Source organism: Serinus canaria, chromosome 1, assembly GCF_022539315.1.
Source record: "Serinus canaria isolate serCan28SL12 chromosome 1, serCan2020, whole genome shotgun sequence".
In the NCBI taxonomy this organism is placed as follows: domain Eukaryota; kingdom Metazoa; phylum Chordata; class Aves; order Passeriformes; family Fringillidae; genus Serinus; species Serinus canaria.
In genome coordinates, this window is record NC_066313.1 from 108,670,456 (window position 1) to 108,685,935 (window position 15,480).

At 42.0% G+C, this 15,480-nt stretch overlaps 1 long non-coding RNA gene across 3 annotated transcripts; it reads left to right on the top strand.

Moving 5' to 3' along the window:
* Positions 1 to 8,080: 8,080 nt before the first annotated feature.
* Positions 8,081 to 14,804, top strand: LOC108961931 (uncharacterized). Of its 3 annotated transcripts, XR_007779036.1 has the most exons (4): positions 8,081 to 8,611; positions 9,290 to 9,417; positions 12,310 to 12,443; positions 12,584 to 14,804. It is a non-coding gene; the product is annotated as an uncharacterized LOC108961931 (long non-coding RNA). The 3 variants fall into 3 exon arrangements; XR_001990344.3 differs by lacking the exon at positions 12,310 to 12,443; XR_001990345.3 differs by lacking the exons at positions 12,310 to 12,443; positions 12,584 to 14,804 and adding an exon at positions 10,751 to 10,985.
* The last annotated feature ends 676 nt before the right edge of the window (positions 14,805 to 15,480 follow it).

The window sequence follows — 15,480 nt, forward strand, 5'->3', positions numbered from 1 at the left end:
CACTTCCCACCAGTCAATCTCCAAGTAAATTAAGAAGGAAGGCAATTATTACTGAACCATTTCACAGTCACACAAAGATACTAGTCCCCAAAAAAACTGAAAGGAGATACCTCAAGGAGAGAGGTCAGGAGCAGTAAAGTCATGGAACGGCACAAGGCTCACTCAAAACCCAAATGATGGTGATGGCTTCCATGACTCCTCCAAAATGAGCAGACAATGACAAATCAGATTTCAGTTTTGTTTTGATTTCAGGCTGTCCTCCATGTGACTGCATATTGCACCTCCTGTAAGAAAAAGCGAGAGCTTTTCCCAGGCTGTCCCAGGAAGGCCTTGTCCTGAAGCTGTTGTAGTGAAGACAGCTGTAGAAATTGTTTTTCTATGACAAGAACATGATGTGCAGAGCAGCATGTTTGGCTCCAGAACCCAGTGAAAAGGCAGGATGCGGGAATTGCCTCCCACTCTGGCCATGAACCCAGAACCACATCCTCTCTCTCGGGAATGACCCACTGTTTTTTCCTCTGCTGCCTACTACAGACCATGAGCATAGTTGACATCCCACTGGAGCCTGGAGGGGATTGTTTACCCTGTCATGAATACCATGCCTAAGCAAAATGGGACTTTATAGCAGCCCACAAGTAGTCAAATCCCAGCCTCTGTAGCCTGAGTGCAGAGATGCACTCCTGCTCTTCCCATCCTGCTGCAGTGCTCTGCTTCTGGTAGCTCAACCATGTGTTTTCCAAAACAAAGAAATACTACTGCAACCACTTTCCTGATACTCTTGTTTTTAACAATGGTCTTTTCATATACCCCATGTTAAATCTGATGAGATGGCTTTGCTTAAACCTGTACTCTCATATACATATTTTCATGCTGAGACAATGTTTAATAAGCTCAGTCCTGCCTGGCTGAACAATTTCTATCCAGCAGGCATTGCTCAGGTAGGTTCACAAACCTTGAAAGGAGTTACCTGGATACCTTTTATTATTATGGCAGCATCCCCAGTAAATAGGGAATCACAGTTGGAGTTCTAACAGTGCTATGATCATTCCCTTCTTCCCATATCAGCAATCCCACTAAAGCCCAGAGTAAATCTGCCCTAAGGTGAGGAACATTCAATACCACCAGCCTTCAGCAAACAGCCTGAGCAAGCTCGGGGGGGGGCTCAATTTCTACAGTGAGCACTGTTCCCCCTAAAACTGGACAAAACTCCATGAAGAACAAGCCTTTGACAACTGTGATGGAGTTGTGCTCTCAGCTATTCTAGCAAAAGGATGAAGCCCAGAACAGTCATAGTTGAAAGTATAAACTAATCCCTCTTAATGTTCGCCTTGCCATTTAATCTCAAATGCCACTAACCTACATATGTTTGAAAACAATCAACTGGTGTCTATTTCAATAGTGGTTGGGTATACTCTAGAATCAGTTTTCCCTGTTTGTAGTCTTTTCCATGCCTTCATGAGTTTAATCACCTTATTAAAAATGTGCAAGAACTATAAATAAGAGAAAAAGCAAACCTTTCAGCCATGAGGCTGAGTGGAGACATGTATATCAGTGAACACATTTCCTGAGTAATAGCACACTACACAGTTTGTAAAATGCAATTATGCTGTAGCAACTCTTATCAGGAAACATATTTACACTGATTTCTTGTGGCAATAGATCAAAGAACTTATTTTACTGACCTATATCTGTGTTTAGTCGTACAACAGTGTTCTTTCTACAACATAAATAAGCAATTTGTCTTCCTTTTTCTGAATAATTTCCTACTAATGGACAGCAGTTTTCCTGACATAGATGCTTTGCAAAGATTAATTTTTGAAGGCTTAAACTGGTGTTTGAATTTAAAATAACTCATGGTTGGAAAATTGCAGATGTGTGGAACACTGGCTGTCTGTAGAGGAAAAGAGAAGCAATAAACACAATGAGGCCACCACCCTGAGAAGACACGAGCAGGTGGCCTTGTCACAGAAATAGAGATTTTTTTTTTCTCCTGTCTATTTTCTCCTTTGTCTCTACCCACCCACAAAACTGCCTAGAAAAGTATAACTAATATTCATCCAGAAGAGGAGGACCAAGGAGCATGTAAGGCTGACAATATCTGGCTCTTATTTCCTTAGTAACCAGAGGTGTGTGGAATTTACTTCCCAACTCTCCAGCCAGACTTCCATTGAGACAAGGTCTCCAGTACAGCTGAGCAGTGGATGGTGACTCCTTTGTGGGGGATTTTAAATATTTTGTTTCCATTCTGCTTTTAAAAACCATTACTAGCTGTGTAAGGGCTCCACACATGGGACAGGTCACCTCTGAGCTGCTGGTCTCTGTGAAGCCCTGCTCATTTAGGGGCCCTGACTTGTTTGGCTGTTTCAGCACAGACAGGAATACCTGCAAGAGCATTTGCAGCTCTTAGCAGCATGTTGCAGGCAGCGTCAGATGTGGTGTTCTATGATTAGTTGTGCCAAGACCAGCTGGGATGAGAAGGGGAGTCATAGGATTTAAGGTTTTTTGAGGGCTGAGTGAGAGGGTCCACAGAGCAGCCCAAGGAACCAGTCCTTTGACCTCTTATTCTCTAGAGCTGCCATGGAAATTTCTATAAAATAATTTTTTTTTCAAAATGTGGGCTTTCTAAAAATAGAGAACCTTATGGAAATATAGATGTTAAAACAAAACTTTTGGTATAAAAGCCAGCTTGTGTCACTCTAGGAGACAATATGTGACAAGGGTGCTGGTGTTGATGTAGGGATTTCAATGTCAGGATTAGGTGTTCTCCTCACCAGTGTCATTTGATAGAAAGGAAAAAGTGTCTTCTCCAAGCCCACCCACTGGACAAGTTTCCAGTTTTTATAAATAAAAAAATATTTGGCTCAGGAGCAAGCATGTGAGTGTCCCTCATCCTAGAGCAATGCTCAAACCCACACAGACATCATCTCTTAGAGAAGTACAAGCAACTTATTGTGGCCAAACCCATTTAAGGAGAGCCATCACAGAGCAGCTGATGGAGTGGTGTCAGGGGAATCCCTCCTGGCGTGACAAACCCAGATCAAGCCAAGGAAGGGTTTAAATCTGTTTCTCCAATAATCCCAATGTGAAAAACAAGCACCAGGCTACCACCTAGTCCAGAACAAACTTGCTCTTTTCCCTATTTGGAGAATACTTTTAGAGTTCTGCTTCATGCCAGAGAAGCCTGGAAACATTACCCAGCCAACTCTGCTGCCTAAATTTGTTCTTGAAAATGGCAACTAGTTACAATTAGATTTCCTTAGACAAGTTTGAAACCAGGTTGGCAAAATGATAAATCTTGCATTATCATGCAATAATTACAGCTAATTCATTAAAGATAACCCAAAAATGCAGGTCATTTATTTGTGACAACTCCTCTTTTGGGCAAGGAGTTTTCTATGTCTGGCACAGTTTTCATTTAGGTGGGAAAATAAGTTGCTTAACTTGTTTAAATTAGTAACATGGAGAAAGAGAGTAATCAGTGCAAGTCCGCTTTGGGAAGGAACCTTGTGGACCTGAAAGAGTCTTATAAGCCAGCAAAACCAAAAGATCACCTGCAACTTTACAAACCCCTAAACTCAGCTAGTCTATGGTTATTATGGAGAAAGACACCATACATTTATTATTGAATTGGTTGTGGAGGCTGATCTGTGTCAGCAGACACTGCCATGTGGCTGGCTGCCCTGTCATTTCCTACAGAGATGCTCACAAGTCTCTGAATGACACTGAGGGAACTGTTCAGGAGAGCATCACACGTGTCCCATTAATTCCAAGAGACGTGTCACTGCACTGCACTCTTTTAGAAATTTTCCATCATTACTTACATTTTCTAAGTATTTTGCATTTTCAATGAGTGATGAACACAGAAGTAGAATAAAAACTGATTATGGTTAATATCTGAGCTTGCAGAATATTTTAAGAAGTCAGTTTTACTTGAAAGAAGGAAAGAAGCTGCCAAAGGCAACCATGGCTTGGATGAAGAGTAGCTTATATCTTTACCTACCTATATTAAGTGAAATTCCCTTCCAGCATTGCTCTGGGAGGAAGGTTGGTTTAAGAGGTTGGTTTATTGACTGATTGTTTCCTCTAGCCCAGGATATTTCAATATTTGCATGATGGACCCAAAAACTTATACCCTGGAGGAACAGGAGTAATTTCCTAGTTCAGGGTTTGTGCAGCCACAGAGAAGCACTGAAGAACATTTCAAGTCATTGGACTCAATTTCTCTGAGAATAAGGAAAGGCAAATATGCTGTAAAATATGGACCAGTGGATTTAAGTAAGTGGAAAACAATGAAAATACTTTAGACTTGGTTTAAAAACACTTGTCAACTTGTTTTTGTTTAAAAACAGAAAGCAGCCACTTTAGCTCAGTATCATGTCTAGCCGTGATCCCTTCATGCAATATCTCATACTAGTCTTTACTACTGTTATTATTAACTTGACTGAAGATATTTTTTGGGAAAAATATTCCCAACTACTAGAACATTTAAAAAGTATTAGTTACTGCTTTTGATTAAAAAAAAGTGGTGTTTAAATGAGCTGTTAATCCATATGTGCTTTGAAAGGTGTTAATGTGATTTAACCAATGTGTTTTGAAAGTACCACCATTTATTTTCTCAGTCCACCTATGCTCTGTGGGAATTAATGAAAAAGAAAGGTAGAATCCCAAGATACTGAAATATAAGCCAATGGATGCTGATGAACCTAGTGGTTCCTAAGAGGCCTCTGTTGACCACACTGGCTGTGGTCCTTTTACATTGAGATTGTGGTGAAAAACAGGGTCTTTGATGTGCTGAGCTAAATAATGTCAGGGAAACTGCAGCCTTTTTTGGAGACCAGTACCCAGGATTTGCAGCAACCAGGTTGTTCATTTAACATGTACTGGCTTACTAAGTAAAGTAAATTAAAGGCTGAGGTGGCAACAACGATAAGCAGCAAATTTGTTTGTTCAGTAGGGAGCTGAAACGTGTCGGCTCATGCTTTGATCAAGTTAAATTGAGAGGTTTCAAAGTACACACAGGAAATGCTCCAACAGATTAACTTTGTCCCTGGAGGTTCGTCCCAGTCACTTTTCAGCCTTCTGCACTCTGTTATCTGTTTCAGCAATTCTGTAACTTTAACCTCAGAGAATCCACAGAGAAAAGTGACAGTGTTAAAGGTCAAGGGTTGACTTCTAGGGTGATGGGCATAATGTCTTGGTCTTAAGAGACAGGCTATTGGGCAGTTTTTGGTTCTTTACAAAAAGGAAGGGGGGAAAAAGGAGAGGAAATGGAAAATTAAGTGATTTTTAAAATAATTTGCTTTAAATGCAGTAAAGGTGGTAGATCATTACTGCAAATCAGTATCCCCACATGCTGTGGAGATCAGGACATTGAAGCCTGGCTGCTGAAAGACCAGAACCTCAAACTAAATTGACTGCAGTTCAAGGAAGGAAACAGCTTTCCCTGAAATGCTCCCCATGGAGAGGTTTCTATAAATAAACACTTTTCCTAAAAGTGGGTTTTCCTCTGTCTGAAATGGTGCCTGTTCACACTGCAGCCAACCTCTCTGTGAGCAGGTTATTTTCACAAAGTTTGTAAGAACTTGATTTTCTTTGAGAGATCAATGGGTTGAAATTTGTCAATAGGTTCAAAAGATTTCGGGGGTGTGGAAGTGACGAAGATACAAGCGCACGCAGCAGGATTGCGTAAGCCTCATTTCTGCAGGAATCAGGAAAAAAAAGTTGCAGCAATATTTAAAAAAATAACTGAGCAGGCATAATTCCTAAAAAAAATGCCAGTAGCTAGCCAAGACTTCATTTTTGCTGAGGGCAAAAGGAAAGGGGAGAGCTGTCATTTTCCTCAGTATTTAAGTATTTTAGCCTGTGACATCTGCTTTTGAGAAGTGAGGACATTTCACAGATAAAAACCACTTCTTTCTGAAATAAGGATTGTGGAATCTTCTTATCCTATCAGGGAACAATAAAATCTCCTGAAATTGGTAGATGAGATAGCATTTTTTCTGTTGCTAATAATGCTGTTCAGGAACAGATCTGTTCATGGAACTCAGTGCTACTTGTGCTGTCTCTCATTCATCATACACAGCATTTAAAGCTGGCAAGTTATTTCACTGTTAGGGGTACCAGTGCATACACAGCTATACAGACCACAGAGGAACCTACATCTGCATGATGAAATAGTCTCCATGGCTATAAGACTTCTGAGTGTCCAAGCTTGACCCCAAAGGGCCTAACTGGCAAAATCCCATTCTAGTTAATAAACCTGAATTAGCTATCAGCACAGTTAGCACACAGCATCTCAAGGGGAATTCAGAAGATAATGTCTATAAAACCACTTGCAAAAAAAAATTGGCTGAGATGGGTTTCTAATATATTTGAAAAAATTCTAGTATATTTGAAAGATAGAATAATACTCTAAGAATATTAAAGGCAGAAATTTTGCAGTATTGAAGAACATAAGAATTTCTTATTTTATTGATGACCTATGGCACCATAGAATCCAAGAGTTATTTTCTCATCAATACAGGACCAGCTAGAAAATCCTGCTGCTTGGCAGAGCACAACCCTTAACCCAGGGAAGTGACCTATTGACTGAAAAACAACAGCAAATCTAAGTGGTCTGCTAACCCAGTTAATTTGTTCTATTTCCCTGTTGTTGGAGTTAAATGTTAGAAACTTCAAGCATAATCTCAAAATCCCAAAATTATCTGCTTCTCTCCATTTTCAGTTCAGTTTTGCATTTAAACAGAATTGTCTTCCTATGTATCTTCTAGACCAAATACTGTCACTTGTAAGGCATTTCCTTTTAAAGAAGAACACATGAACAAACAAGAAATTTCCCTTCTCTGTGACAACTTCTGGGACACTGACCATGCTGTGCCCAGAGTGATGTGCTGTGGCATGAAGGGCTTGGTTAAAATTCAAAAGAGTTGATGCATATTTCCCCTCCTCTTTAATATCTTTATTTGTACTCCTCTCTGCACAGCCTTCTGTGCAATCCCTTTGTGCTTATGATTTTCCTGACCCCTTCATTATCCTACATTAACTTCTTGTTAAAGACTTTCCTGCTGGGAAACCTAGAAACTTTCTTCCTTCCCCCAGTGAGATCTTAACTTAGAAAGAACAGTTATAGCAATAATCTAATTTAGGGAAGAAAAAAATAAGACAGCTGCTCAGCCATGCTATTCAGCAAGAAATTTTTTTTTTCTTTTCAACCTTCTTAAGTTTTTCACTTTTTTTTAGGAATGGAAGCTGTGTGGAGCAGAAATTTCGCTCTCATTTTGTTGAAAATACAGAATACTAGTTATTCATGCAAAAGCAGTTCTAAATTTAAGCAAAAATAAACTATAACCTGAAATTCATTTTACTTTTTAGAGATGGCAATCACTCCAGACAATTCAGTACAATTTTGACTGAAGTGCACCAGCTTAGCTTTTTACTTGAGATGGATCAAAAATACTCCAAAAATACTCCCCAAAGAAACTTTCCTACAGTATTTCCAGCACAGCCTTCAAAAGAGCCAGAGACAAAAAAGAATCTTCGAAGTCTGCTGCACTGAGGCAGGAGGTCAAAGTGCTCACACAAATTGGTAAAGAAGTCATGTTTTATCAGTGACACTGCAATTACGGGCGTTTGATATCTGTTCGTAGGACAAGGTCCTCTCATTGATGGAGAAGCCACCAGGCACAGAAAGAAAGGGATCTTTGTGTGAGGAGCAGCAGCACATGACAGACATCCTTGTGACCGGCTGGCTGACGCAGCCCAGGCTGCCCAGGCTCAGGCTCTCCCTGCTCTCACTCGTTCCACCCCCATGGCTGGAGTCTCTTCAGTTCTCCACAAAAAACAAAAAAAAAAAAAAAAAAAAAAACCAAAAAAAAAACCAAAAAAAAAAAAAAAACCAAAAAAAAACCAAAAAAAAAAAAAGCCCACCCCAAACCAAAAACCGAAAAACCCACCCCAAACCAACCCATGGCAACAGCCCTTGAAAGAGGTGGATGTGCTCATGGTTAAAATAAATAGATTAGGAAAGAACAAACTGCAGCCCCCTGGGCAGTGCTTGGCCTGTTCCCTGAACAAGCTTGTTTCTAGATTGCAGCAGGTATCTTTCACAGAGCTGAAGCTTCTCCAAGGGAATGATTTTCCCTTTTTTTTTTCCCCTCAGGCATTTCAATAGGAAAGTTAAAAATAAATGAAACAAATCAATGCCTTTTGGCTGCTGCTGTTTCAGCTGATGCCTCCTCTAGCAAAACACAAGCTTGATATGGTGCCTGAGAGCTCTTCACAAGAGAAAATGGGCTTCTCCACACAAGATTTTACAACTGCAGCCTTCCATCCTTATGATTTTGAGTGATGTTTTGCTTCTGAATGTTTATGCTTTCCAGCTATGAGTGAATATATGAAATAGCTCTTCTGTGCAGTGGGAAGCAACCTAACGAGCCTGAGCTACACTGAGGGCACTGGAGGAGTTTACAAATGTGTGGAGAGCATGTGCTGAGCAACCCAGGGGATACCACTCAAGGGAGTCCTCTGACAAAACTGGAGACAACATTGTGCCTGGAGCAGAACAGAAAATCAACCTAAGCAAAAAAAGGAGCATCCTACTCTCCAGTTGAATGTAGGTACCCAAATCTCTGGTCTAGATTGTAGTCTTGCTAAGTCTGAGGGAAAATCTATAGGCAAAAGAAGGCAAGCTGGGCTGATCTGGGTTTTACAGGGCCAGTGTCTTACCTTAATTAGGCAGCACAGGAAGTGGATGAGTGGAGGAATGAGTAACATGTTCAACCAATACAGAGCTGGGGAAGAAAAAGTCTCCCTGGGGTTAAAATTTTATGAAATTCTTGCTTTTATCTGCTGAGAGAGGGACTTATTGGTCTAGGGCAAAACAACATTGGTGGAGACTGAAGGGGTTGATAGTGACAGGGTTCAACCCCAACATTCTCTCCCAAAAAGTTCCATTCAGCTCTTGTAGGGAGTGAAAGTTTAGTTCTAACTCCAAGGCAGAAGCTAAAAGAGGGGCTGGAAAGGTGAATTGCTCCATTAGGTAGAGACTGAAGGACATGTGCATGAACTGAGCAGCCACTAGGGAATGTCAGGGTGAATGTCACATTTAACAGTGATCCTGAAAAAAGTAAATAATTATCTGAAGAAAGCAGATGGCAGCATAATGTTTGAAAGTCCTGTCATACTAAATATTTTCCTGTGGTTTTGCAAGAATAGAGTGGCACAAGCACCATTAAGAAAAAGCCGCCTACCATCAGAGATCACATAAAGATGAATTCAATTCTGCCCTTAGGCATTTCACAGGAAGCCGGAAGAGGTTTTGGATGGCAAAATTGGATAAGAGGATTTACATACTGGACACTTTTAGTAAAAAGAGACTCAGAAGAAGAGTACAGCCAGTCTGCTGCTCCACTGGTCAAGGTAAGGGTACAGAGCTCAGCATTCCACAAAATCTATCTCTCTGGCCAAAATCTAGTATGAGAGCACTCAAGAGCAGTCTCTGAGTGGACTGTGCAGGGATATCACTCCACAAAGGATGCAGCCCTTAACTTAGCTTACCAAACAGAAGCAGATGATGAGAGCAGGGTAGGGAACCCAGCTCAGCATGCAAGAGATGGAGCACATGGCAGCACAGTGCAGGTACTGAGTAGGTAACACCTCTGCCCTGTGGCCGCCAAGCCTAGTGCACCACTGACACAGTGACACAGTGCCAGCACAGCACGCCTACACACGGACACCAAAGCTGTGCAGCCTTCTTAGCATGAGGGGATCACAGATTTGGTTCAGAAGAGGGGCCATTTGGCTAGTGCTCTGTCCAGGGAGACCATGGCCAGTAGGGTCCACTGGAGGAGGTACTTGAGGTTGGTGAGGGGAGGCACCAGGACTAACAACAAAGGGGCTGTAGTTACCACAAACACCCTCCAGACTGGATGTCCCTCAAAGGGTTTTAACTACCCTTTGAGTTCATGCCTGTTGGCCACAAAGGAAAGGAAGTTGTGCCCAGTGGTACCCTGGCCACACTGGTCAGACATGGGTCCTGGAATACCCTGATTGACCATCCTCAGGTGGCCAATGTCTCCTTCTGCTTCAGCTCTGCCTGCCCAGCTTTCCAATCCCACAGCTTGGCCAGGCAGTGCCCAGGGCATGGGGCCAGCCTGTCTTCTGTGATCAATACTGAGCTGTGGGGTGTTCCTCCACCTCCCTCCAAAACCCCACAGTGGTCTAGCAGACAGGGAAAGCAGCATGTGGCTGGCTAGCCCCAGGCTCCCTGGCCCTTCAAGAGGAAGGCGGCAGGCTCTCTTACACCATCCTTCAATAATTTACTAGACAGGCACTAACAGCTTCCCCCTCTGTTGCAACAAGCAAGTCAAAAACAGTAGAGCAGAAGCATCCATCTCTGACATTCCTGCAGGTTTTTTGTAATGGATCACTTTTGATTAATTAGCAAAACAAGTTTGAAACAGCCTGCAGGATACTTGGTGTGTGCTTGTGCCTCAAACTGGAACAGGAAACCAAATATCTCTCTATAAAACATGAACATAAAAATTCTGCCCTTATTGTTCCCACTTTCACAGGGGTCCTCCTTTCTTTGCTATCCATGTAGAAAAGAAAAAATTATCTAAAGCATCTTTGAAATTGTAAAGAAACCTGAAAATTATTTGTGTTGCTCACCTTTCCCTCTCTCACCTGTGAGCACACAGCCATTGCTTGACAAAAGGTAGCACAAACACATAGCATGGCATTTCTCCTGCAGGTTTGCTGTCTAGAGTTTCCACAGTTAAGCCAGGGACTGGCTTCCTACAGCTGGTTACCAGCTCAACACTTGAAGCACAGCTCATCTTTGACAAAGTCCCAAGATGCTGAGTGTGGTACCAATCTCAGCATGCATGGGCAACACCAGCTCTGGAGTCTCTTGAACAGCAGCACACTCTATGAAGAATACACCTCAAGAGGCTCGCTCAGAGAATTTTTGTTAATTTTATTATATATTGTCCAAACTATCATTAAAAAAAAAAAGTGTTTAAGGACAGAAACTTTCTCCTTTCTTTTCTTCCTGAGGAATTAGTCTGAGGCCTTGCACGCTTTCCCACGCTTGCAGATTGCGGGTTATAAATGCGTGGGAGTAATGCAGTTTCGATCAGTCAGGTAGGCTGGGTTTCTGTTAGCTGCCTGCATACCTTTGAGCCCTATCAGCACACAGTGATCAGTGGAATTCCTGGCATTTTTGTCATAGCATCAGAGGCAGTACTTTACAGAGTAAATACCAATGACCTGCTGTTCTGTCAGGGCTCTGTACTTACCTTTTATTTTCAAGTCAAAGGTTAGGCCTATTTATGTAAATCCTCAGCCATGGGCCAAGTAATCTGACCTCCTGGTTTTCATTCTCCTAATTGTTTCAGGTATTTTTCTTGAAAAGTTTGGTCAGTTAAAGCTTGGGATCTTTTTTTAAGGCGCCTTTGAAGGGCTCTAGGGGCTTTCATAGCCCACCCAGTTTGTAAAGTGGAAACATCAGTGACCTGATGCCCTGGGCACTTATTTAAAATTCATTACCAGGAAATAAGGTTTTGATATATAGCCCCTCTATGGTGAAGAATATCTTAGGGAACATATGCATGCCATTTTTTACTTTGGATTATGTGATCTCTGAAGCCACATAGAGAGGCAATAATAAATTATATTCCTGTTTGCCCTTCATTTCTAATAAGAACGTTTTCAGCTGTAGATAGTTTTGACTTCCCACATGCTGGCCACTGCTTACAATTCCTTTGTTACTTCACGCTTGGCCGTGCCATTTTATTCATAAAAGGGTGACCAAAGCAGTATAACAAGAAAAAGAAATTTACTGGCTTTTTTCAAGCCTTTTCTCTGAGATTCAGCCATGCTTATACTCTAAGATTAAAAAGCAAGATGAATACCCTCTGAATAAGAGAGAAATACAGCCAGTTTACTCATACATCGAGGAGTACAGCTACTCTAGATTTTGTCCCATCACCCTTGGGAATAGAAGCTACATATTTCCATATGACCAAAACCAGCCATAGATAGCTCCATAGTGGGAGTAATTAATAATTGTCTCCCCTCTTCAGGTATATTAAAACTCAAAACACTTAGCAGGTCACTGTTTTCACTCTGACCATGGGTAAATCACATAAAATTCATGCTATCCCATTTCAGTATTTATTTCTTTCCTATCTTCCTCCTGTTAGGTGTCACTTTGAGGTATGCAATGGAAATATTATTATTATTATTATTATTATTATTATTATTATTATTATTATTATTATTATTATTATTATTATGTTCTTTAACTAGTACTGATACCATCAGAAAGCAGCAGCTCTAAACTGGAACTTGGCTTCTGCATTTTAGATCTGTGGAGACCAAAAACATAATCAGAGAGCTGAAGTTTCAGCATCTGGGCACTCATTATGCATCTTATTCTCCAGGTATATTCTTTTTAATTATTGGAATAGTCACTTGTCTGCTCTTGGTGAAAAAAAACAGGCTAAGTGAAAAGCACCACTTACTTTCTTCACTGCTAGGTGCTACTGCCTTGAAATACAATGTTCATTTTTTCAACCTACAGGTAAATACAGCCTCATTCTGGGGGGTAAAAAAAATCCTGCATTCCATACCCAGCAGCAGAGGAACACCAAGGAAACATTAAGGAAGCCATTAGAAGTCAAAACATCTAAGCTGGAATAGAGTTATCAGAAATTGCTATGGCAAACTGATGAGTGATGGAGGCACAAAATAATGACAATGGCTGGCAAACAGAAGTCAAACTGTCAGAAAAGGTGAAATTACAGTCAAAGTCTCAGGCCTTCACAAAATGTGGAACCCACACTCAAGAGAGAAAGTGTACATTGGGACTTTTCCCCACCTCTCCTGATTTCACAGGCTACTTCCCACACTGAGACACAATTGCTGACTATCTCTGCAGCAACTGCAACTGTTTCTTACATACCAAACTTTGAAAATATTTTGACTTTCTTTGAACTGAAGGAGATGTTGTTGTTTGGCAAGGCAAGTTACCAGGGGACACCGTTTGAGACCATGCTCTGAAGCCCTGTTCTCTACCAGTTCTACCAAAGTGCACATTTCTGTTGGGGCCCCATAAAGAAGATACAACCAAATCATTATCCCGAGGTCTATTTCTTTTCATACATAGATAGATACCTTCTAACATTAAATGGATGTGACTGCATAGCCTGCTTATGCCCAGAGGATAAGTGATGATCTTAAGATTCACCAGCATTGGAAGAGGCCAAGACATTGGCACCAATCCATTTTTCTTCCCAAGATGTGCCCAAAACAAGTCAGAATTAACTCAGTTACATGGCAGGGAGTCTTTATACCTCCTTATATGCCCCTGTTTTCTTGACCTGAGAGGGAGACATCAGGGTGGTGAGATTTAAGCCTTCCAAGCTGGGAACTCACAGCATTTCACAGACCCAAATGGACATGTGCTGATGGGTGCAGGAGTCCAGTTACACAGTCTGCAGTCAGGTAAACATAAAATATAAAATATATAAATTTATAAATAAATCCAAGGGAATATATAAAATATTCAAGGGGACTGAAGGTTTATGAGTGGATGCAGTGGAGCAGGAGGATAAGTTGCTGTAAGTTGAGGTTCCCCAAGAGCTCAACCAATCCAAGTCCTGCAATTTACTTCTCACCCCAGCCACAAATTCCAGCAAGATGTTGTGAGCCAGTACCAGTCCTTGCTATGATCCTACTCTGAGCTGGCTCAAGGAGTCAAATCAGCTAAAAAGCAACTCTGCAGAAAAAGCTGAGGTCTTTAAGAAGTTTAGTTCCCTGAACTGGCTCCTGACATGACCATGCAAATATCAGTGCTGGCAAGAAGAGAGGGAGCAAGGTGCAAGACCAAAGCTCCTACTTGGACCTGAATCAATTTGGACATGAGCCCTTAAACAAAGAGCTAAACTAGTCTGTGTAACGTCACAAGCATGAAATAATTCCCCAAACTGCTGCTCACATTCCTATTTATGCAGCAATCCCCTGCTTCAGAAGAGTGCACAAGGACACATCTTTCTGAGGCAACAAACGTTTTTCTTCCATGCTGAATAAACCCATTCCACACACTGCTCAAACACAACCTGCCTGACCCTTAATTTATTTACTGGGCCCATAACCAGAAATAAAAACTGAACTCTGAGGGCTCTTCAGCAGGGCTTGAACAGCTGACCAGATCCCTGCCAGCCTTTACAGGCTTTTTGAAAGACAAAAAGAGCATTCCAGTTCAACTCAGTTGAGCTTGCTAAACCACAGCATTCCCAACCAAATCCAGCAGGTTTTGACTCAGCACTATTGTTCTTAGGCACATGGTAGACACAACTTACTTGCTTCCCATTTTGTTGTTTTGTTTTGTTCTAAAGAATTGCCTCACATTCCTCTCTAATTCTTGGTGGTGTTTCGTGGGATTTTGTGCTTTAAACACACAGCTGTCAGAACCAACAATTCTTCTACAGATATTTCCCCTCTGTAGTTGTCCCTTTACTCTTTAGACACCGCATAATCCTATATCACTTTTGACTAAAAGATATGTGATCCTTGACAGCATCTTGGCCTTACTCCATAAAAGCACACTGTTTTATTTACTGTCCATGTAAGCCTGCCTGGGAGTTATAGATAGAGATATAAGGCCTTTTTTATTGCTATTTCATTTTGCATTAAACAATTTTAATGCACATCTATCAATTGTCCACCTTCATTCCACAGGTCAACTGATACTTTCCTACTTACTCTTTCCAAAGGCTTTTGATTTTGCAAAGCCAGCTGTGCACGTGGTACATGCACCATCTACCTCCCCACTGACTGGGTTATCCTATTTAAAACACCATTGTGACCCTTGGTGCTTCACATGGCGTTGTGACAGAAGCAGTTTTGTCTTCTTGGCCAAAGACACAGGAAGACGTACCCCACGTCCTGCTGCAGCCATTTTCCGTGTTTCCCAAGCAACATTTTGAACGCTTCCCAATCATGGACCAGATCCCACGGTTACAGAATATAGCCTTGGGATCTGCAGTGCTGCAACCCAAAGAGCTCAGCAGGGCTCAGCCCAGCTGCCTCAGAGCCCAGCAGGGCACAGAGGAGACACAGGCCTGGTCCCCAGCATGGCCTCCGGCCGGGCCCTGCAGGGCCTGCTCCCACAGCCATCCCAGCCGGTGTTCGCTGCTCCACAGCTCCTTCCCTTCTCCAGGGTACACCTGGCACGGTGCAAACTGCCATGTCCATGCAAGCAGACGTGGCCAGGGGCCGTGAGTGTGTGTGGGGCATGGCAATGTACAAACAGCCCTTGTGTCCAGGACAGAAACCTCCCCTCAGAGAAGGTGTGAGGACAGCGCGAGTGGAAATACCTGTGCAAGCTTGCATAGCTGCCTTAATCCTGTGACACAGCCTCTCTCAGTTCAGTCTGAACACCCTCCCTACAACCACATGCCTTTCCCCCCTTTCACT